This window comes from Eumetopias jubatus, unplaced genomic scaffold (assembly GCF_037043125.1).
Source record: "Eumetopias jubatus isolate StellerSeaLion01/CBP00866 unplaced genomic scaffold, mEumJub1_p1.0 scaffold_20, whole genome shotgun sequence".
Taxonomy (NCBI): domain Eukaryota; kingdom Metazoa; phylum Chordata; class Mammalia; order Carnivora; family Otariidae; genus Eumetopias; species Eumetopias jubatus.
In genome coordinates this window covers 1,820,501-1,839,745 of record NW_028274826.1, presented here as the reverse complement: position 1 = coordinate 1,839,745, position 19,245 = coordinate 1,820,501, and positions in this window count along the sequence as shown.

The following is a 19,245-nucleotide window of genomic DNA, read 5'->3' as shown; positions in this document are numbered from 1 at the left end:
TATGTGTATAGCACCTCATTTTCTTAGAAGTGATGCTAATGAGATTTGATGTTTATGTGTTGTTGCATTAATGCACCTGTTTCCCTGTTGCTGGCCTGTACTTCTGTTAGCAAGTTCTGACTAAGAGTGACACGATCAGAGTTGTGTTTTGCAAAGATTGCATTCCCACTGCAATGTAGGCAACAGGTCAGGCAGAAAGAGTTAAGAGTTGCATTTTGGACTACTAGCTAGCAAAGTAGGGAGTTGTCCAGGTGAGTTGGATGTAGTGGCAGAAAGAGAAGTGGATGGATTTAGTTGTAATGACACAGTAGAATCAGAAGGACTTGGTGTTTGAATAGATCAGAGTCCAAGGTGTGTGTGTGTGTGAGAGAGAGAGAGAGAGAGAGAGAGAGAGGGTGCAGCAGCAAGGGGGATGATAAGGATGTTTGCAGCATCTGGAAAAAACAGTGGGTAATGGTGCCATTAATTGGGGTATGTAACACTGAAGGAGCTTGTTTAGGGGATAAAGTGATGAGTTTGACTTTAGAATTGTTTATGTACTTGTGAGATACTTGAGGGGAGGTGGCCGTTTAGATGTATGGATCTTGGTCTCAGTGGTGAGATTTGGACTAAAGATGGAAACTTTAGAGCCGTTGGTTACGTGAGGAGCCGAGATCACCCAGGGGAAGAACAGAGCAGTCTATCTGGTGTCTTCATCACATGAACTGGCTTCGTCAGAATTGACTGAAGTGTCTTTGGGCTGGTTCTCAGGGATTGGCAAGCCCCTTGGTAATGCTGACATATGCTGAAGTTTGAGAAGCACTAATCCGGCATGTTGAAAGGATGAACATCTAAGCCTGAGCCATGGAAAAAAGGGATCTGAGGCCTTTTCCTTTATATAAAGAATGACAGAAAGAATGGAGACAGAGAAACCAGAGATAGGGGAAGGAAGCTGAGGGATGTGCAGTCTCCCCAGTTATGTCCTACTAAGGAAGAGGTAAGGGCAGCTGCAATTTGCTAGAAAGCAGGGGATGAGATTTAGGGTCAAGGAGAATGGAAAACATTTAAAAAATCATTGAGGGAATCGTTAGCCAGAGATCAGCATAAGTATTGCCAGGTAACAGCAAAGACCCACTTTGGAATGTAGTAGCACATGTTTCTCAAGATTTTGTAAATTTCTTTCACAGGACTGAGAATTCAAAGGAATGAGCCACCAGTGGAATTAAGGTAGTCTGGTGGAAATCAAAGGGACCAGGAATATTAGAATATTATTGGTCCTGGATTATCATTAAAATACACAGTTCAACATAGGGTTTAAGCAAGTGAAAACAAGACTGATTGGAGGAGTTGGGTGGATTGAGGGAGTGGAGGTTATAATGATGAAGACACAGTGTAGGTTAGAGAACTGGAGGTATCAGAGAAATATGGAGCTGAGAGACGAGGGAGTCAGGCTAGTGGATGTGCTGTCTTACAGGTCTGTGAATGATAGGTGACAGATGGAAAGAAGTTGATAAGCTGGCATTAGGAGAAATAAATTTAATCCAGAAACACAAATGATAGGTGAACTACAAAGCCTTGGAAAATTTAAAAACAAAGGCAGTAATTTGAGCCGTTACAGTTAACCCTTCTACTGTGCTTACTAAACACCTAGCCTAATGCTAAGCATGTTACTTATTTTAACTTATTTGATCCTTATAATGACCCCATAAGGTAGGGATAAACCTATTTTATGAAGAAATAAACTGATGCACAGAGAGGTTTAGAAATTTGCACAGTGTTACTCAGTTGGTCAGTGATGGGACCAGGCTTTGAACCCAAGCAGTCTGTTGCTGGAGTTGGGGTCCTGAACTAGCTCGCTATACTGTCTCATAAACTGAAGTTGGATATTTTAAAAATTATTTTTCTGAGTGTCAATCTCTTGGAAGTTAGTTCTTTTAAGAAAAAAATTAAAAATTAAAAACAACATTAATTTGTTCTCATATTACTTAAAGCCCTGCACATTCACTCTATGAAATTTGGAAAATACAGAAAAGGACAAAGTATACAAGAAAAATAGTTCCTTGTAATCATAGTCTTTTTAGTTGGCCTTGTAGGGCTTGGTGTTACACGAACATGATAACACCCCTACTCTCTGGGAGAAGGGGCTATGACCAAGCTCCACCTGTAGCTCAGCCTCTGACAGGCATTAGCACGTCAGGTCCTTGGGGGACTCATACTTCTCCCACTTGCCTACTGCTTGGGTAAGAGCATTCCCTGCTAGATCTTGGGAGTTTTCTCATTGCCCCTAACCCAACCTTGTGGGCCCTTATTTGTTCTTCTCTAGAAAGCCATGTTAGCTGCCTACCCTTGTCACCCAAAGCTGCAAGAATTGTGGAGGGTCTGAGATTTTACTGTACTTGCAAGCTGACAGTCTGCTAGATTCCTGCATGGTAGTTGTAGACATGAGACTCCTGGATCAGAGACAAAGGACTTCGTTACTCAGAACAGGCAAGCCATGAGTTTCCTGTTCTCCAGGACAACACCCCCACCCCCCAGCTTCATGGGGGCAGTGTGGCTCAGGTGGAGGCTGTTCCTACAGTGGGCGTAAGTCATAGCTGAGGAATCTCAGGGGAACCCACAAATGGGCTTCAAGCAAACTTGTCTGTGCTTTGCTCTGTATGAAACAGACCTGCTTCAGAGAGACAGCGTCTCTATTTTCCAAGGCTGTTTGCTATCCAGACATCCTTAATAAGATAGTCCAGGGGCTCCTGGGTGGCTCAGTTGGTTAAGCATCCAATTTGATTTCGGCTCAGGTCATGATCTCAGGGTCATGGGATTGAGCCACTTGTTGGGCTCCACTTTCAGTGGTTTGTCAGCTTGGGATTCTCTTTCCCTCACCCTCTCCCCCTCCCCCCTGCATGCATGCATGCTCTCTCTCCAAAATAAATAAATCTTAAAAAAAAAAAAGTCCAGAACAAGGTCTATCCCTGCCTCTGAGATGCACAGAAATGAGAGAGGCCCATGGAGCATTAGCTCCCGAAGCAGAATAACATATTTGAAGAAATATACATTTAATTGCCAACAGATATTTCTTACCAAAATAACAGAGGAAGTGTGTAAATCTTATGGTAGATTGATTCCCCAACACTTAATATCATCGTAATGGTTATATACTTATTACGTTATTACAATTGTTTAATAATTATATTATTAAAACACTTTTTTGGGACAGTGGGTCTCAGATGGTTCCAAGGATCACTACTGTTTTGTATCAAACATGGTTGCAGTGTTTAGCTCATATGTCATAACACTTAAGACACATGTGTTAGGTGTTTTGGGAGCCCTTAGTATTCCTAAGTTCTGGTTGGAGGCAGGCAGGATTTGGGCTCCAGTCAGAGATAGGAAGAGACAAGCTGAAAGGGTGTTACACATTCTCATCAAAGCACCTGTTCTTTTTATCTGTTACAAGCTTTCCACATAATATTTGATGTGTAATAAGAAGATTCTTGCTTACAAAAAAAGACTATTGCTCAGAAAGAGAGAAGGAAGGAAAAAGAAATTACCATTAAAAGGTGGCTGTCTGGGCCACCTGGCTGGCTCACTTGGTAGAGCCTGTGACTCTTCATCTCAGGGTTGTGAGTTCAAGCCCCACACTGGGCGTGGAGCCTACTTAAAAAAGAAAAAAGGGGGGTGGTGGTCATGTTTTGGTATCCTAAGTGGTTTGAAAGTTGTGAAGTGCGGGTTTGGAGAGTTCTTTAGGAAAGCTGGAGTGTGTTTTTTAGTAGTATGTTTGGGGACTGTTCATATTTCATCTTACTTGAGTCATAACTACTGTTAGATCTGATGCGTTAAATAAAATACAAGCGTCATTTACTCTGGTCCACCGACCTCCCTACTGGAAACACTTAAGGTGTGCTGACTCCACACCTGGGGACATCTTTTAACCGGCCGAGGGCAGTCCTGTGTAAGACTGGGCTATAAGAGCAGGCCCCTCCAACTCTTTTATCGAGAGACATGGATTTACTTCTAATTTTGTTTGTTGTATTCCATGTACATTATAGTATAAAACAACAATGTGAATCTTTGAATTTAGGTATGGATTCAATCATTTGGTGACTTTTCAGGAATATAAGAAAGTTGTTTTTATTCGTTTGTTTGTTTGGCTTGTCCAATAGGTTTCAAGTTTAGGAGCCTGGCCTCTGGTTTGGCCCTGAGGTCAGAATGGTCAGAATTTGTTTTATATTTAAAACAAAATTGTGCAGAAAGATGGTTTATTATATTCCAGGCACATGAAGTAATGGCGGTTTTATCTAATGTGAAGAAAGAAGTGTAGTACATAATCGATAACCGTGCACTGCGCCTGGCCTTGGTTTCTGCTGCGGGCTTTGCTCAGGGAGTCCCTGGGCTGCTGGCGGGAGCAGGGGGGACACGGGCTTCGGGAGCCGGAGGTGGTCGCTGGCAGAAGTCGGGGAGGGGGCACTGGCCGCTGCAGGGCGGGGGGAGAGGGGAGGGGGCGCTGGCCCTGTGGGCGTGGGGGAAGGGGGTGGGGACGCTGGCGGCTGCACCCGCGGCTGCGGGAGCGGTGCAGGTGGCTGGCGCCCGGGGACTGGGGGCTGTGTGTGCTCGCGGGGTCCGTCGCTCCCATGGCTGCTTGGCCCCGGACCGTGGTCGTCCTCGAGGCCCTTGCTTAGAGCCACAGACAAAAATTCATCAGTCTGTGTTTTAAAACCCGTTTTTGTTTTTTCTTTAAGATTTTATTTATCTGAGAGAGAGAGAGGCGGTGACAGAGATAGCAAGAGAGAGTACAAGCGGGAGGGAGAGGGAGAAGCAGGTCCCCACTGAGCAGGGAGCCCCGCGTGGGGCTGGATCCATGACCTGAGCGGCAGGCAGGCACTTGACGGGCTGAGCCTCCCAGGCGCCCCTTAAAACACTGCTCTGAAAAATGCTTTCGTGACGAATTTTTTTGGTTTTTTAAAGCTTGATGGTATTCTACATAATTTGGTAAAACAAAGGTAGTCTAAACATGACACTGTAAAGCTAGTGTTTTCTGTCTTCCTTATAAATAGAAATTTCTTCCCTTTCCAAAGAATTTTTGTGCTTTCTTACAGATAGAAGCCTAATTAATCATGAGATGAAATGAAATACAGTTAGATCTCCATTATCTTTTTCAGGGAATCCGAGCCCGAATTTTAGAAACTCTGGTCATGCTTGTCCTGCTTGCGCTCCTCATCCTGGGGATGGTGTGGGTGGCCTCCGCGCTCGTTGACAAGGACGCCGCGAGCATGGAGTCTTTGTACGGTCAGTCGGCTTCTCTCCGGGACCTCGAACCGGCCTATGACTACACGTTCGCTGTCGTGAACGTTGTATTGATTCTTTGTGTGGTCAGCCCTTGTTGTTAATTTACAGAGTTCACAAGTCTTTAGACAGGTTTAAGAACATAAATGAGTGTTCCTGTGTTTGCTGTATTCAGAACGAGCAAGCAGCTTTTTAAGATTTTTCTTTGTTTCTTAGTTGGTTTCTGTTCTTAAAATTCCATGGAGACTTTTTTTCTCCCTCCAAACAAGTTTTGCAAAAGGGGTATTTCCTTTTCTGTTTTAGATCTTTTTATTGTACAATTTAGAAATTATATGGTTTAGTAGACTCAAATAGACAATTATGATGTTTATCAAACATTATAGTCAACCTATATCTTAATGTACAATATTTTGGATTTACTAAAATATATTTGTGTTTCTTTACAGATCTCTGGGAGTTCTACCTACCCTATTTATATTCCTGTATATCTCGGACGGGATGTTTGTTACTTCTCTGTAAGTATTTTTCTGGCTTAATGTTGATGGGAAAATGGAGTTCTTTGTTCTAGAAAATTATACTAAGGTTTCCTGATGAAATTACTTAACAGCTTGGAGATGTTTTTAAAATTGGCCCTTAACTTTTTTTATGTTAAGATAAATTTTGATAAACTGAAGCCATGAAATAATACTCATGTGCTGTTCTGTAAGGAAAGCCTCTCTTGTGGAGAGACACACACACAGGCCCACACTTACTGAAGCATTAGATTCTACTTTTGAGTAGTAACATAGACCCTGTGTGGTGAATTTGTGGTTTAATTTAGTTAAAATGTACTCAGTTTTACCTGAGGCATTACAGCATATCTCAGGGATATTATAAGCAGATAAATGTAGTTAAAAGGAGTTAAGATAATAGTTGTTTGGTTCTCAACTCCTTCAGTACTTGAAATTTTAATCTGTTCTTTAGTTTTTTTTTTTAATTTCTTAAGTGAAAATACTATTATTCAATGCTAGAGTCTTGCACGTGCTAAGCCTTCTTCAGTCTTTGGGTATCTTTCATCTTTCACCTGTCATCCTCTCTAGCTTCTTTATTGATGAAGACTCCTCTGATAAAACACTGAGAGAATCTAAATTTGAGGCAAGACTTTTCTTACAACGATCGTCTTGGAGTCTGTTCTGTATTTTGCACTAGCCATTTATCAGCCTCCTCTCTGTGACCTCTCCTGCAGTGTGTACCCCTGTTGGCCTTTCCCGCATGTTCACAGTGATGGGTCAGTTGCTGGTGAAGCGAACAGTAAGGGTGTCATCTTGTTTGTTAAATGTGTTTACATTTGAACATCTTTTAGGTTGTGAATTAGCAATCAGAAACATTAGTGTATTTCTGTGGGCTTGTGACCTCCTTGTTATTGTTGCTTTTATTTTAATCTTTTTCATCTCTGGAAACAAATTTGTTTTTGCTTTTAAAATACTAACTATAGACACTCAGGTAGAAATTCTTCTAGCAAATTTTAAGACAAAATTTACAAATACTTACAGGTATTTTAGGTGTCTGTTGTATCAGTAGTAACTCTGTTATGTTTCAAAATTTACCACATACATTCCTTGATTTACAGAGCAGTTATGTCTCTGAGAAGTTGTCTGCATGTTACATTTTGATTATACTTTTCACTTGAATCTCAGAGTTGCCATATATTCATTTTTGATTTTCAGTTGGTAGTAATTCTTAGCTGCATTTAAGGAACTTGCCATTTACATTCTTTTCATGGGTCCTCACTGCCTACAGACTCAGGTCTGAATGACTCACAGCCTCTTCCCTCGTCCGCTGACCTCCAGCCTGTGCTCCTGCCCCCGCGGCTCGGACTGCACGGTCGCTGCTAATGGGCTGTGCTCCCAACGGGCCGCGTGCTTTCACTTAGCAGGCGTGTCCGGGGCTTTCTCCTATCAGTGCCCCCTGACTGCTCCAGCCGCCTGACCGCCTCCTCAAGGCCTGGCTCTGATGTTGCTGCACCCACTGCCTACTCTTGAACCTTGCCTCACCTCTTCTTTAAGTTGAGATAATCAAGCTCCTTTCTCTGCACTTTTCATATTCCCCTTTGTTAGTACCTATTAAATTATTTTGGTTATATGTTTGTCTTTCCTATTGAGGTGATTAATCAGAAAAAATTTGAGGAAATATTGTAGTAGACATTCCTTTAGTAATGCTTGCTTAATTTTGAAAGATTTAAAAAAATAAGTGACAAATAATTTTTTCCTGTCTTTTAAAAAAATAAAATTGGATTATTTAACTTGCTACATAAATGTATACACACTCAAAACATGCTATCAAATCTTGAAATTCACTTCCCTCTTGAAGAGGTTTCATGACACTGCATTCTTAATTTTTTCCTGATTCTCTGGCAGAGCTTTTCTTTTTGTTTTTTGGTCTCCTTTTCCGTTTTTATTTCCTAGCCCCCTAAGATAGGCAGATGTTCCAAGTTCTGTCCTTGGTCTAAAGTTGCTCTGCTCTGTTCTCCTTACCACCTCTGCCACTTTCATGACACTTCTAAATGTGTAGCTCTAGGGAGCAAAAGGCACCGAAAACAAACTACACCACATTGTAAATGCTATACCCGAATACTCAACGGAGCTGAAAGCTCAGCTTATAGAAAACCAAACTACTTATTTAGTGCCCTTCCCAAAGCTGATTTTTGTCCTAAACTTGTCTCTTTATTAACATTATTCTCGAAACTTTAATTATCTTCACCTCTTTTCTTGTTCCTAACATCCAATATTAATGATACTCAATTCAGTGTAGGCTCTATGTTTGTGATAAGTACTATATTTTACACACATTTCATTTAATTGTGTTAACAAACCCATAAGTTAGGTGGTGGTCTTATTTTATGGCTGAATTAACTGTAGTTCAGGGAGATTAAGTCACTTGTATGAGATTACAGATCAGTCATGATGGGGTGGGATTTGAACCCAGAGACTGGTTACAGACCCTGGGCTCTGGACCACTGTTTTGTTCTGCCATAAGCTCCAGAATACTCGAACCGCTTTATTGCTGAGTGTACTTCATACCTCTTCATCTCTGTGTTTTGCTTACAGTGTTTTCTGATCCAAATGCCTTTCCCCTTTTTAGTAAGCTAAGCTATCAGCTAAGAGGCTACTATTATCAAAAACACTCGCCAAAACTTTTTTCTTCCCACCTAGAATTTGGGGGTCTTTCTTCCTCTGAACTTTTGTAACATTTTATTTTTGCTTCAGTTATGACAGTTATTTTCACCCTATAATTACTTTTTTGAGTTCATTCTGTTTTTCCTGGACACTAGAACGTAAGCTGTTTGAGGTCAGGGACTGTGTTTGACTCATATTTAGGTCCCCATCAGCTCAGAGTGTTTAAGAGTATAGGCTTTAAAAGGAAGATAACTTTTCTTTGCCAAACCCTTGTTTCTTGGCATAGTATAAGATGGGGGTGATAACAGTCTGTTTTTCATTGGATTGTTGTAGAATCAAGGGGATGAGGCACACAAGCATTTAACATAAATATCGGTGTGCCATTCATTGTCACTCACTCACATGAAGACAGACCCATGGTGGTAAGTCACTGATGGATAGTTTGCATCGTAAGAGGAAATCTTTTTGTATGGGCTAGACCTTAAGAAAAGTAAAAACTGGATTGTGATCCAAATGGTAGAAATGGTGAGAATATTGATGGGAAAGAAGCTTGATATCATGACCCACAAAGATAGGGCCCCTGCCTACTGTAGGCTCAGAGCCTGTCTTGGATTAATTTAGCCCAGTCCGCTGCCTGTACCGGTGCTGTCCATCTGCCCAGTCTTTCCCATTTAGGACTCAAGGGTCATCTCCTGGGGGAGGCCCTCAGTGGTGGCCTGCTGAAGTGGGTCACCCCACCCTTTTCTCCTAGGTCGGTCAGCTTTTGTACTTATTTATTTGTGTGTTGGTATTTATTCTTATTTTACTATTTTATTTTGCTGTGAGTGTTAAACCTGTTGATAATAAGGGATTATCAATATTTGTTGAAATACTGGGAATTATTGGATTGCTCTAAATAAATTTTATAGAAATTAGGCAGATTTGATACCTGATAGGAGTTACATGCTTTGAGACTGCTTTTTATGAATGTACCTCATCAGGGAGCTGAAAGGATATACATATATAGGGTTTCTACCCTTTTGCTTTGTCCATCAACTTCTCACAATTGATTGTTTTGTTGGGAATAAGTAGTTTGGGTTTGAATGACATTAAATATATCAGCTCTGGGCTTCTTTCAGATTTTCCCCAGAGCTAGGAAGATATTTAGGATCATTTCAAGAAGGATACCTATGTTAACAAAGCTAGAATTAAACATATTTTAGCCTTTATCAGTTCTGAAGATAGTGCAGATCATATCCTATGTAATTGGTGATTGATTAGTGGTTCTTGTTTTTTACTAGTGTTGTACGGTATGGTAGTGGGTGGGGTATATACAAGCATAATATTTCTCTCGGGTTCTGTCTACAGAATGATTTTGATAATACCAGTATTATCGGGTCGGAGCTGGACGGGCTCTAGTCTGTGGGGGCACTGGCTCAGGCTCTCGAGCTGCTTCCACGGCTGGCTCGAGTCAGCACTGGGGCAGGTTCTAGTGCGTCAGATGGTTCTAGATCTTAGCTGCCACCAGGGCGGGCCCAGCCCCATGCCTCCTGCAAGGTCTGGTGCTAGAGATGCTCTAGCTCTGTATCGCCCCCTTGCGGACTGTAGGTGAGATGCTGACCTACGGGTTGGGCTGGGAGCTCCGAGGGCAGGGAGGGTGTCTGGGGGTCCCCTCTGAATTCCAGCAAACAGACACAGGTGGGGATGCTGCACGAGTGGATGAAAGAGTGAACACAAGTCTGTGGCCCAGATCTCTCTTCTGTAAGCAACATCCCCCACATCAAGGGGCTGCTGGGGGATCCCTGTGATTCACTACAATGTGAACTGATACCACTACCAGGCACTGTTCTGGGGTTGGGGACCCAGCGGTGAGGAAGCACGGTCCCTGCTCGCGTGGGGCTGGCCGGAGCAGAGGTCAAACGACGACTTCACGTCCCTGGCGAGAGTCTCTGATCAGGTGGGATCAGGTGCCGGGAGCAGCGGTTCAGGCCCTTCCCCCTTTCGGGCAGCTCAGGACCGACCTGTATGAGGCACGAGGTGAAGGTCATGCAGGATCCTTGGGCTGAATCCCCCCGTAGCCATTACCCCCAGGTAGCCGGTCCCGTCACCGCCCCGAGTTTTGTCATCCATGAAATGGGCAGGGGAGGAAAGCCGTTCGTGGGTTCAAGAGCCTTATCCAAGTGCGGAACCGGATCTAGATCATCTCTGGAGGGGGATTCAGCTCTAGCACCTGCCCCAGAGCTCGAGGCAGGTCCAACAGCGATGCGAGCTGCAGCTCCCGAGACTGGGGCAGCTGCAGCTTCAGCTCTCGCGCCAGCTCTGGGATCAGAGCCCGGTGTGCAGCCTGAGCAGCTCCGACACCAGCTACGGAACTCGCCAGCCAAGGGCCAGCACCTTCATCATCACACCCTCGCCATCGTGCGCGAGGTCAGGAGAGGGGCTGGGGACCGAGAGGGTCCCTCCTGGGCAGGTCACCCCGTGTGCTTTGGTCACTCCATTCAGAGCTCCCCCTCCCCACCCCTCCCACAGGTCACAGCCCCGGGCGTCCCCACCCCTGCTTCCCAAACAAGGCTCAAGGTGGACAAGCAGACCATGGATGTTGGAATTCGAGACTTGTACCTTAAACACTGTATACGTGTTGACCCACAAACTCCCCTTTATGGATTCTGTTGCAAATAGGGGATTATGGACACGGGTCTTCCCTTCAACAAGCTGGGATTGAGCTGCCCGCAGTAGGTGATGGGTGCACCTGCAGGCTGGGATGGGTGCTGCGCACTGTCCTCCCAGACAGGGGTGCCGTCACCCTTTCCTCCAGGGGACCTCCGCTTCCTCACGTTCTCCCCAGGGCTGCTGGTCCCCAGACCAGACACCTGCCGGTCTGAGGGTGACCAGCGCTGCCTCCATAGAGTTTTTTTTTTTGCCAGAGTCCTTCCCTGGTAGCTCCGCTTCTCTGACTCCCCCCGTGCCTGTCCCCACTTGGACTTGCATGCGTGTGGTCTCTCCCTGTGGAACCCAGTGACTTGGAGCGTGGTTTGGACCAGAGTCCGCTGAAACCTTTCTCTGGCCTTGGGTTGTGAGCAATGCATTGCCCTTTGGGGTGTGTCTTCCAGCTTTCTGCATTTCCCTGGTTTCTGTGTGGGCCACAGGAGGAACCAGCCCTGTCCTGTCTGGGGTCAGGCTGAGGTGTCCCAGCAGGAACAGGGGTCTCGGCCCCAAGATTGTGCCCATAATTCCTAAAGTGGCCTCTCTGATTACGTCTGATCTGTAACCCCCAGGCATTTCAATATCGAATAAGGGAAATTCTGTGTCCAATAAATACAGAAGGAAACGAGTTCCCTTTGAAAATAGGGGGGCAGACGCAAAAGCCCCTATTGCGTGATTCCACGTACAGGAAACACCCAGGAAAGGAACAGAGAGAGAAAGCAGCTTAGGGGTCGCCAGGGGCTGGGCTCGGGGAGAAATGGGCAGGGAGGCCTTCTGGTTCAGGGTGTCCTTTGCGGAAGCAGATATTGTGCAGCAATGTTCTGGGGTGCGGTGGCACAGCATTGGGAATATAATTAATGCTCCAGACTTGTCCAACAGAAAACAATTAATTTTATTTAAAATAAATAATAAACAGCGTAGAGGATAAGGAAAGATAATATAACAGTTAATATGTACCAGAGAGAAAGAACACAGGGGGAGGGGATGAAACAATCTGGCGGGGCATCAGGGTCAGGTGATGGAAATAAGGGGAATTGTACAAGGGGCTCTCCCCACGAGGATGTGGGCTCTGGCTGTGGTTCTGGGAGCCCTGCAGGAACAGGAGGAGGGGCAGGGCCAGATGCAAGAGCAGGGACAGGGGCCGGATGCACAGTAGGAGCTGGGTCATGGGCAAGTACAGGAGCACAGGCAGGGCCAAGGGAAGGGCCCGCGGCCCTGGAAAGCAGGGGAAGGGGCATCGGCAGGAACAGGGACCCAGGCAGGGGAAGGGGCATCGGCTCTGGCAGGGGCAGGGGCAGGAGCAGGGACCCAGGCAGGGGAAAGGGCATTGGCTCTGGCAGGGGCACGGACAGGGACACAGGTAGAGGAACGGACAGGTGCAGGGGCAGGAGGTGGGTCATGGGCAGGAATGGGTGCACATGCAGGGGCAGGGAAACGGGTAGGGAAAGGGGAAGGAGCTGGGTCAGAGGCAAGCACCGGAGCAGAGGGAGGGGCAGGGCAATGGACAGTTGCAGGGGCAGAAGCCGGGACAGGGGCAAGAACAGGAATAGAGCCAGGGGCAGGGGAAGGGGCAGGATCCAGGCCAGGGGCTGGGTCAGGATCCGGAGCAGGGGCAAGAACAGGTGCACAGGCAGGTGCTGGGGAAGTGGCAGCTGCAGGGGCACGGGCAGGGGCAGGGACATGAGTGGGAGCAAGATTTGGGTCAGAGGCGAAAACAGGGACACAGGCATGGGCAGGGGAAGGGGCAGGACTTGGGTCAGGGGCCAGAACAGGAGCACAAGCAGGGGAAGGGGAAGGGGCAGGTGCAAGGGGAGGGACAGGGTCTGCAGCAATGGCACATAGAGGAACCAAGGCAGTATCTGGGTCAGGGGCAGGGACAGGGGCACTGGCAGGGGTAGGGACGGGTCAGGATCCAGGGCAGGAGCGGGGTCTGGGCAAGGAGCAGGGCCACAGTTCGGGGCAGGCACAGGGGCCCTGGCTCCGGCAGGATCAGTGGCAGGAACAGGGGCAGGCTCTCCGGGCACAGGTTCTCGAGCAGGCCCTTCCTGGTCGGTGTCAGGCTCTCCGTGGGCAGGTGCTGGGTCAACTGCCGGCTCCTGGGCTCCTGCTGAAGTCTCTGCAGGCACCACCCCTCCCTGCAGAGCTGCTGATGGAGTTGGAGCCGGCTCTAGCTCCTTAGGTCGTGGAACATCTGTGAGAGGAGGAAAGCTCACCCCCGTGCCTGCTCTCCGTGGGTATTTGCAAGACAGAGCCCAGCCCAGAGCCTCCCAGAGAAGCCGCAGCCAGGAAGGTGCCCTCCCCGGGACGTCTCCCCGACTGCAGTCCACCCGCTGGGTGCTCTGCACACAGTCTTTGCTCCTGGCCCCACACCAGCCTCTCGGGGCTCCTCCCTGTGGGGCCGGCCCCGACCCGTGCCCACACACCCACAGGCACCCCGCCCCAGGCTTCTCAGCCTCGAGCTCGGTCTCCGTGGGCTCCATTCCTGGAGCACAATCCAGTCAATGACCACCAGGGACAGTGGTCTGGGTGGTGTCGGAGGCCTTCCCCCGCAATCCCCAGCACCTGCTCCTGGGGACCCCTGTGGGGTCACGCCCCAGGTCGCGGAAACGTCACGGCTGTCCGCCAGCCTCCTCCCGATTTCATCCGTGGTCTGCAAAGACAGGGACGGGTAGCCGGCCCAGAGGCATCACAGCCCTGCCCAGCCAGCCTCCCTGTCCCCCTGCCCTGTCCCCCTCCTGCTCCCAGATCAGACACATCTGTGCGTGCCCAGCCCTGCACGCGGTACAGTGACCCCCGCTCCAGGGCAATTGGGATAAACCCAGGGCAGAAGCTCGCATCCGCACACAGCCCATCCCACCCAGCCACACTTGACCTTGAACAAGACCTGCCCACTGGGTATCTGACCCCTCATCAGCCTGCTCTTGAATGGGGTTGGCCCACCCTACATGACCCCTCTTCACACACACACACACACACACACACACACACACACACACACACACACACACACACACACACACACACACATACACACACGGGTGGGGACCTGGGGCTGCACAGGTGGATTAGACCCTGTGGGGCTGGGTGGCCGGCTCTGGGGCTCCTGGTGTCACCTTGTGGTCTTTCCGACCAAACGGCCAGAGGCGGTGGGGAGCCCTGAAAGGACATCTTGAGACAGCATTTGCTGGGCGCGCTTTCTTCCGTCGGCAACCTCCGGATCTGGGAACACAGCACGCGAACATGTTGGTTTGACTATCTCTAAAGTAATGAGCTGGGCCGGGGGCTGTCTCTGGAATGTGGGTTCCTGGTTACCTGGGTTCCAAATTCTGATGGGCTCTGTTGTCAGGGAAGTGAGGTCACCATGGCCGGGGTCCCCTCACCCAACTTCCTCCTCAGGCAAGAGCCCCAGCCGCGAGGGCCCCTCCCCCAGCTGTTCAATGCTGACCCCCCCCATGACCCATCTATACAGTGACACCCTCCCACCCCACCCCACCCACACCCCACGCAAGGCCTGGGTGCAGCCCTTGTGTGAGGACACAGAGCTGGGTGCAGCCTGGGCTCCTGCGCGTGCCCAGGGCTGTGACCCTCGACAGACCCTGTGCAGGCCCTTCTGCACTTGGGGTTCGGCCCCTTGACATGCTTCACTTAGCCGCTGAGGCAGAAATGCAGTCCTGTGCTGAGCCCTTCCTCCCAGCCTGCTGTGTCCTCGCCTGCTGTGGCCTCGGCGTGGCCGTGAGACGAGCAGGACGTGGCCGCCCTCGGTGGGAGGGGGACAATGGCAGCAGAGCCGGCGCGAACCAGTCACGGACAGCCACCCCCCAAGGCGGGCGCAAGCTGCGGAGACCCCCGCCGCCCAGCAGGGCCGGCCTGCGCCACCTGACCCCACGCCGCCCAGACGGGAAAGCTAAGTACATTCGTGTCGGTTCATAGCACAGAGATCCTGTGGGTGGTCCTTACGTGGCAGTAGCTGACTGATGCCATTCTACTGGGTTCTCCTCAGGTGGCCCTAACCGCACCAGCGAATTGCATCGCCAACTACATACTGGTGACTCCACGAGTCCGGCTCCCACATCTCTCTGTCCTCTGAACTCCAGCCCCCCACGTGGCATCTCCGTTTGGGGGTCCTGGGCTCCAAGCTCAGGCCCCGAGCCTGCCCGGGGCTCCCTGTCCTCGGACTGAACCTCCCTCCACGGCCTGTGCTCTCCCCCCCTCACCCTTCCCTCTGCTTCCAGCACTCTGGGGTTTTTCACAAGTGGTCTCCTCTTCCGCGGAAGCCCACCCAACTTCCCTAACTACCTCTGTGCTTCAGCTCTCTTCCGAATGTCCCTTCCTCCGAGAAGCCCTCCCTGACCCCTCCTGCTCCACCCGGCGTGAGTCAGACCTGCCGTCGTTTTGCACTCTCTCCAGACACTCTTCCCCGATCTTGTGTGTTGTGTTCTGGGATCTCTCACCTGCTCAGGAAGGGCCAGACGGGCACACAGGGAGGATGGCCTGCAGAGATGGGGGCAGTTTTGGGGGACGCACCAGCCCTCGAGGAGCACCCATGGCCACCAGCAAACCCCCAGGTGCTGGGGCAGAGGAAGCGGCAGTCTCCATCCCAGCCTCAGAAGAACCAGCCCTGGCTCGTGAGCCTTCGGGTGGACGGGAGCGGCACTCCTGTGGCCGCCTCCGGCAGCCACTGGGCACCGCTGTTCAGCTCAGCACAATTCTGATGAAAACTCCATTGTTTATTCCTCGTGCAATGAGACTTTGGGGCCTTTTTTTCCAGGTCTGGGATCACTCTTGGGTGTCGTCCAGATATTTTAGCGTCTCGTCTAGGATCCCTCATTGTAGTGGACTCTTCTTAAATCCTCGTCGGAGACACGGGTGCGGAATGCCCTTTAATTCCCTCTGAGGTGTCCACGCTGAGCGAGCTCTTCAGCAGTCTTCTCGAGCCTGGGCTGGTGTGTGCAAGGCGGCCATCCGTCTTGGAGCACAGTGTCCTCAGCTTCTGCTTGCCACCACACCCTGCAGATGACCAGCGACCCTGTCCCACTGTGTCTGAGTCATGTTGGTGTCCCAGCTTCCCTCGTGAGCCCCCGCTGGAGGGCTGCATTTGTATTTCCCCTTCTCACCTCGGAGCCTGGGAAGGTGGGGTGGGGCTGAGGACACAGCGCAGATCAGCTGAGGCTGTGTGCAGGTGTCTCTACAGAATCTGAGCGCTTTAGTGATGTGCCACCCTGAGGTCAGCGGGGCCAAAGCCAGGGGAAATGTCATCATCTGCCTGGAGACGGGAAGGGGTGAGGGGCTGATGGAGGACCCTAAGAGTGAGCAAGAGGAGCATCGAGCCGAGGATACTGGGCTTCTGGGGGACACTGCTCCCTGATGGAGCGGAGGGGAGGTGACATTCTGAGCGGAAAGAACCTGGGTGAACTGAGTGGGGGGGGGGGGAGTAAGGAATAGGAATTCCAGGACTGAGCGAGGCAGGAGGGCAGGTGAGTCCACCCTCAGGGGTGCTTCCCTCCCTGAGTCTCAGCTTCCTCACCCGTGGAAGGAGGAGCACCCTAGCACCTACCGCAGGTGCCCTGACTAGAAAGAAACCTCTGCCACGTGGCCGGCCATGTACTAGCTGGAGAGGAGGGGGCGATCGCGGGCATCCCGCCGGCCCTCAGAATGTCCCTTCCAGCCGCCCTGGCGGGGACGCAGTGTGGCGGCCCAGCCATCCTAGGGCACAGCCCTGGTGGCACCAAGGAGCGCTCAGCCAGCTTCCAGCAGGGGGCGAAGGGACCCCGGGGCCAAGGCGGTGAATGAGGTGTTCCACCTTGGGCGGGATGGCCAGGCTGCCAGGGCCTCCTGCTGCTCCGGGCGGGGCGCGCGGATCTGTCCGGGCCCGGGTTCCGTCCGGACGTTGGGCTGGCCGAGCAGGGGACCCGGCTTGGGGCGCAGGACTGGGGACCCAGGCTGGTGCTCACAGGCAGGTCCTGGAAACCCCGTCTCTCCACCCGGCGGGGTCCTCAGGCACCCAGAGATTTCCTCTCTGGACCCTACATCATTCTGGGCCCTGCTGGCAAATACTATCACGGGACACCGGAAACGGTGTCTGGCCCGACTGCCCACGCCTGGCCCCCCGCCTGTTGCTGGGCACAAGTCTGCTTGGTGAGGTAGGAACAGCTATGTGCAGTGTGCCAATTTCTGCTCCCCAATTTTCCCTTTAAAGATACAAGTTTCATTTAAGTTAATAAAATCATACTATTAGCTAACTATAAATTCAAGACAGCAAAATGTTACATATTAGATTGCCAACCAGTAAGATCTAATGGTGCAGAATTCTCATTTTGCTGTGAGCAACGCCATGCAATCAGCTCTGGCATCTAGGAGAGTGCCGTCCACACGCGCTGGGCCAGGTCCGCCCACGAGGGCATCTGCACAGACACCCCCAGTCAGGGGGTGTTCCCACGGTCTCACTGAAGGGAAAATTCTGACATTGGGCCTTTTCTGCTGTGTCCACCTTGACCTTCTGTGTGCCTGGAGCAGCCTGGACACTACCAGGTGTCCTTAGATAGGAGGTACCTGCCTAGTACCCAAAACCACTGACCAGAGACAATGTGCTCAAAAGGCTGGAAGACTGAGTTTAAAGAGCTAAGGCAAAACTCGAAACAAGAATAAGCCCAAAGCCCTGAATCTGTACAATATTCGGGATGGTCAGACCATGTCTGACATGCTGGATTTCCTCTGCTGCATTTCGGGAGCCCGCTGTTCTAGGAACACCCAGCACCTTACCTTTATAAATGTGAAGCCCCACTCTCAATGTGTAATTGATGCCTCTCCCCTATTTCTGGGAAATAAAGGAAATGAGCAAACTTTTACTTTTATCTATTTTAATTAACTGTTTCAGTAAGATCTCTGTTCTCCTTTTTCCATTAGATAAATTAGACAACTAGTAACAACTTGAATGTTTATGTTTGTCAAATACTGTGAGAAACTGCTGTCTAGAAATGTTTTGCCGGAAAACAGTGAAGGCCCAAAGCTGCCTCAGATGGGGTCACAGAGTCAGGAGAGCACGCTGTGACCCCTGACCTCTGCCGGGGAGCGAATGCAAGGTCAGAACGCTCCCCTGCGTAGGGGTGACTGCCTGACTCTATGGCCTGCTGGGCCTGTGTTTCTGGGGGTGACCTCCACGCCGCGGGAACGAGCCCTGGGAACGGGGGGCCAGCTACACGTGGTCGGCACCATCCTTGTGCTTTATGGAGGGGCGCCAGTCTCGTGGTGTCCCCTTGACCTGCAGGGGCTGGAAACGAAGGTCAGCCATGTGGGGGTCACCCGCACCTACACGAATGACCCCCAGTGAAAACCCTGGACGCCAAGGCTCAGGTGGGCTTCCTGGGTGGGCAGCGCTCCGTGCATGGTGTCACGCATCGTTGCTTTGATGAGTGAGCGCTGTCCACAGGAGCCCCGGGGAGGGACCCCCGGCCTGGGCACCCCTTACACTGCTCCCACTCGTCCTCTTCTGGTCACCGCCAGGAAGTGAGTCTGACGGCTGCGCAGTCCTGCTGGGGAACCCAGGCCGGCAGAAGGTCTCGCGGACCCCAAACTGCAGCGCGTGTCTGACCACAAGCAGAATACGTGTGTACCGAGCACCAGCGACGCGCCCCCCCCACCCCCCCGCCAGCTGAGCCTCCCCAGGACCACCCGACCGGGTCAGGAGAGGGAACTCCCAGGTTGGGCAGAGAACTGAAAAGCCGCATGGAGATGCCAGGATTTTTCACTGCTTTTTAAAATTAAGGAAAGCCATCCAGAAAGGCAACATCTCTGGTCCTAGAAAGGATCTGCGTGTCTGAATCGGGGTGACCAGGGCCACAAGTGGAGACTGTGCGTTAGATGTGGCAGAACTGAAGGCAGGCAGGTCTTCCCACGGCAGTGAGGACGTAGGGGCCTGAGTGTTCACATGTTCTCAGGTCCCCACTCAGCACCAGACGATGGGACAGCCCCGCAGGGGTGGACACGCCCCCCGCAGGCTGCTGAGCGAAGGGTGGTCTCCGTGGCTGACTGTACTGCCTGGGGTGGGGCATCCGTGGCGGCCTCCCAGGGTGCACACGCTCCGCAGGCTGGGTGAGCCCCCGACTCCAGACCCACGCACCAGGAGTGCTCTCAAGTGGCTCTTTTCTACTCCTCCCCA